Source organism: Panicum virgatum, chromosome 8K (assembly GCF_016808335.1).
Source record: "Panicum virgatum strain AP13 chromosome 8K, P.virgatum_v5, whole genome shotgun sequence".
Lineage (NCBI taxonomy): Eukaryota > Viridiplantae > Streptophyta > Magnoliopsida > Poales > Poaceae > Panicum > Panicum virgatum.
The window spans coordinates 40,769,962-40,774,940 of NC_053143.1; the positions used below are offsets into that span (position 1 = coordinate 40,769,962).

Consider the following 4,979-nt stretch of genomic DNA (forward strand, 5'->3'; position numbering starts at 1 on the left):
TATGTAGATAAAACTTGGGCATGAAAACAATTTTTTAGAAACCCCTCAAATGTTCCGGCCCATTGTCATGCATAAACATGGTCACGCTAGCTAGAGATAGATGCCTCGCTAGGTACACTGCTGTTGTTTTTTTTTTTTGCCAGCAATACTACTTATGGGGCTATATGCACCAGACTAGCTCGACTGTAGCACAAAAAAAGAACTATACAAGTTTGAGCTATCAGAATAGTGTAACTGGTGGTTTGTATTGTGATAACCACCTTATTATATAGACAGGAGGGCATGCATGGTTACATCCTTACAGGTCAATGGAATATCTTTCCTAATCGGTTGCAAGGCATAATATCTAATCTAATTTGAAATACTTATTCCTATTTTAATTTCGACAAAATCTATTCCTATGGTCCGGTTGCCTTGCTGTACATGCCCACAAATATTTTAAATAATACTTAATGGGATGTAGGTAGGTGGATATATTTTGCAATTGTTTGACACCACATTTAGAAGGGCATAGATTTCTGCTACAATGATTGTGCATGCATCATATTTATATAGGAGAAAATCATTAACATTTAAAATCAAAACCAAAATGTAATGGTAGTTTACGCACCACATCATATCGTACCATATCATATCCATATATATTACTGTACTATCCAATTGTTGATTTGCATATCCATAGAATGAACTGAATGCCAACCGGCCAACAGCTCTCTATAAATATCGAACGCATTGATTCTCTTGGTATACACACAGCTCTCCCTCCACGAATAACCATGCCGTTCAACAAGGAGCCCGTTTAGTTCATGAAAATTTTCACACACTACAGTAACTTATAACGTTTGATCACTAATTTGGAGTATTAAATGTGGATAACTGACAAAACCCATTCCATAACTCCCGGGTGAAATCGCGAGACGAATCTAATGAACCTAATTATGCAATGATTAGACAATGTTGTGCTACAGTACCAACCTCTAATGACTGATTAATTAGTCTTAATAGATTTGCCTTGCGATTTCCCGTCCATCTGTGTAATTAGTTTTATAATTAATCTATATTTAATACTCATAATTAGTAGTCAAACGGCTCCAAAGATTTTTGCTCTAAAATTTTTTGGGAACTAATCGGCCCCAAGAACACAGTGGTTGCTGGCGTCACCTTAGCCTTGCTCGTCGTGTCATTTCGTAAGTTCTAGTACCAATATTATTTAATTTGTTAAAAGTTTCCATATTATGAATGATTTTTTGATTCCACATTTTACAAAATTAACTCTTGTGATGATGTAGGTGCAGAGGCAGTATCAACAGTACCCTGCCCTCTGGCGACAGGCACCATGGACTGCATTACGGACTCTGAATGCAGGACCTGCTGCATCAACAATGGCTCCACCGACGGCGAATGCAATGGCTACCTCTGGGCATGCGTATGCACCAAAGGGAGTTAACTGCAGCCTGAAAGGAGCCTTCATCAGAGAAGCCGCCATTATTGCCGCTGTCATGGCGCGGAATGGGAACTTTCAACTGATGATGTGAGTGGCGTGGGTTTAATGATAAGGCAATAAGTCTTTCGATGGATCTTCAGAAAGTGTAACAAAAATTCCATGAGGCGAAATTTGAAGCAAACTCTACACATGTCAAAAAGATTACATAATTAGTATAGCCAAAATCACACGCTAGAGCTTCAATATTTATGTGCCACATATGGCAGGCAATTAAATGACAAAATCGATATGTTAAATATTCGAGGGAGATATATTTTAGTGATCTAAAGAATATCTTTTATTTATTCAGGGAGATATATTTTAAATGCTCTAATATACTACCATATATATTCGAGGGAGGATGGAGTAATATTAATTTAGATTTGCATATCTATCTAGATATCTAGTATTAAATATAGACCAATCATAAAACTAATTACATAACTCGTCTATAAACTATGAGTCGAATTTATTAAGATTAATTAATCTATCATTAGCACATGGTTATTGTAGCAATTATTGTAGAACTTCAGTGCATAATCATGATCTAATTAGGCTCATCCGTCTCGTATCTATCTATACTATAATTTATTATACTATAATAAGGAACTAAAAGAATTGAATACATTTTTTTATCAAGATTAGATTTATTATACCTTTCACGTTGGACCCACTGCATAGGATTAAAAGGTGGGCCATGGGTTTGAGCTGAGGACGACGAACCGAAAAAATTGATGGAAGCAAAATGTTTCCGCCAATCCATGGCGTTTTTTCTCACCAAACGCATAGCTAGCCCCCGCGCTGTGCCCGCCTAGCAGCTTCCCCTCCGCGGCAATCACGCTCATCTTCCATCCCGCCGGAGATCACGCACGCCGGCCGCCCATGAGCGTGAACCCGTCCCCTCGGCCCTCTCCGATCCAATCCACACCCCCTTCTTCTTTCCTCTCCGGCGGGCTGCGGCGCACTCGCCTCCTCCCCTCCACCCTCCACACCTCGAGAACCCCTTCCCTAGCGGCGGCGCACCGGCAGCGCCCTCTCCTTCACCCGGCGAGTGCCTCCCTGCTTCTCTCCCTCCGCCCGGCTTGGAGCCAACATGGGACCGGTGCGGCTCGGGCACGCGTGCGGGCGGGCCTTCCGTGGCGGCGTGCGGGAGGGCAAGTCGCGTGCGCGCAGCAGGCGACGCGTGCCGCCACGTACAGGGGTCGGTGCGCGGGACCCGCGGCAAGTGAGGCTGCGCGCACGGGGCGCGTGGGAGCAGGACGCGGGACGAGGTGCAGACCCGCTCGCGGGCGTGCAGGCGCGGGAGCTGCTGCGAGCGGTAGGAGCAAAGCAGCAGGACTGCTGCGGCGGAGCAGAGGCGCCTCGCGTCCGTGCAGGCGAGGCACGCGCGCAGGAAGCTGGCGAAGCAGCAGTAGCTACGCGTTGGAGCTCGCTGGCTCAGGGGACCGAGACGAGGACCAGCCTGCGCCGGTCACGCGCATGGAGGCGCCGCCGTGTTCATCTTCTTGTGAGTAATTCGCATTCGACATGTTAAAAAAATCAGATGCCAACGGGTGCAGATCCACTCTTCCGTATAGCCTCGATGTAGCGGAGGGGACGCCCGTCGCCCGTTGCCCAAGCGGGGTGCGCTGGCGGCGCGACCCACGGCACGACGGGATGCGCTTCGGTGAGGAGCGGCTGTGGCGGCAACGTTCGTGCTGCCGGAGGCGCTACTCGGCAGCTCCGACCCCTGACGGCCCGTAGCGCTGCACGCGGGGGCTGCTGGGCAACACCACTGCAATCCTCACCTCACCGGCCAGCCTAACCCTGTGTTTGCATTGAAGCGTTGATGCCGGCATGCCGTGGTATTTTTGTATTAAAAATGAGTGTGGAGTTGTGGACATAGCTGATGCAAAATGAAATGGATGCAGGTGCTGTGGGCATAGCTGGTGGCTACCGTGGACAGAATCTGCAGGCTGCCATAACTACTGAACCGCTTTTCACGTGTAAGTTTAAACTTTATTACTTGTTTAGCACCATTTCTTAATCTTCATTGTTTAAATAATGCCATACACTTTCCTAAACTACTGCTCTGGATATATGTTCTGTTCTGCCATTTTTGTTTGGTCAATTACATATGTCAATGTTGTTTGATGTGTTTTTTAGCCATATATGTCACACACAATACCAAGACAAACTTAGCAGCAATTAAAGGAATCTCCTCAATGACGATCAAAGGCAGCACAACAAATACCCTACTGCGAGCGAATTAACATCACCAATCACCTCTGATCAGGTCCAATTTTAATTATTTCATGCATGGTGGGTGGTCCATGAGCCATTGATTGATATGATATTTCAGGCTTCAAGGGCCATTTGTCCATTCAGGGAATGATCTGATGCTTAATTGTACAGAGAATACGGGGAAGTTCATTATTGATATATTTGATCACCCTACAGCTTTGCCTTTGCACCATCTCTCTATGTGCACAAGCAAGACAAAGCTTTAGGAGCAGATCAAGGTGTGTTCCAGTTTTTCTTCTCTTGGAGACAAAGGCCCCAATGGCTATTTGTCATGTCCATTCATAGCATTACTTGCTTAAGCTTTAAAGTAGCCAAGTAAATCTAGCAAAATGCACTAATTTCTGGTGCTTGGCCCATGCTGAGTATACTCCTAAGCTCCACCACTGATGCAGTCCATATAGACGACTGGTTCAATATGATGTTCTGGCAGATCTGGATTGTAATTGTAATAGTTTGATAACCAATTTAGCCCGGATTTATTTGTGTAACCAGCTAACCATGGAATTTAGCATTTTTACTAATAAATGGTGGTAGCACTACCATCCTAAATCTATAGGGATAGCCATTTTCATATTAAATAGCATGCACTTTTTTCCAGACCAAATCCTTGCACTGTTTTCCTTTCGTTGTTCATTTATATATCATGAATCTCATGATGTCACTGACTGTTGCTTCTCAAACAGTTAGAACAACTCGTGCAGTGTTACCTTACAGAGGTGACGTTTATATATATTCCCCCATTAGTCGTCTTGGTTCATGATGGTTGGATTGGCTGCTTGTTCAGACAGAGGTGATGCTGATATTTCACACACAAATATATGGTGGCCTTGGCATGAGTTATTCTAATGATTAAGCTGATCATATTGCCTCGAGCATAGGAATTTGTTGGTTTGATTAAGTCTACCACTTGATACTCTTGACTACTTTTTGAATGGCAAAATTCAGTGCCTTCAGGTATTAATAAGTTTAGCATCTTTGAAATTTCTTGCTTCGTCAAATTTTGTAAATTGTTCATGACATTCCTTTGAGTTAAAACTTAATTTCTCATTCTTTCACATGAAACAAAGATATACCACAATGAGTATTTTATTGGGTGCTCGAGCTGGATTGTCCATTGTTCTCTCTTAGTGGTTAAGCCAACCACGTACAAATTCCTCTCACAGTGAAAGCTTAGGCAAAATGGAAATCGACCTAAGTGATTCATAAGTGAAAC

General features: G+C 43.9%; 1 long non-coding RNA gene across 3 annotated transcripts; it reads left to right on the plus strand.

The window, feature by feature from the left end:
- The first annotated feature begins 2,271 nt into the window (after positions 1 to 2,271).
- LOC120644677 lies at positions 2,272 to 4,979 on the plus strand. 3 transcript variants are annotated; one of them, XR_005663916.1, is made up of 4 exons: positions 2,272 to 3,468; positions 3,629 to 3,758; positions 3,825 to 3,984; positions 4,450 to 4,979. It is a non-coding gene; the product is annotated as an uncharacterized LOC120644677 (long non-coding RNA). The 3 variants fall into 3 exon arrangements; XR_005663914.1 differs by lacking the exon at positions 2,272 to 3,468 and having other exon boundaries at positions 3,501 to 3,758; positions 4,450 to 4,972; XR_005663915.1 differs by lacking the exon at positions 2,272 to 3,468 and having other exon boundaries at positions 3,509 to 3,758; positions 3,878 to 3,984; positions 4,450 to 4,968.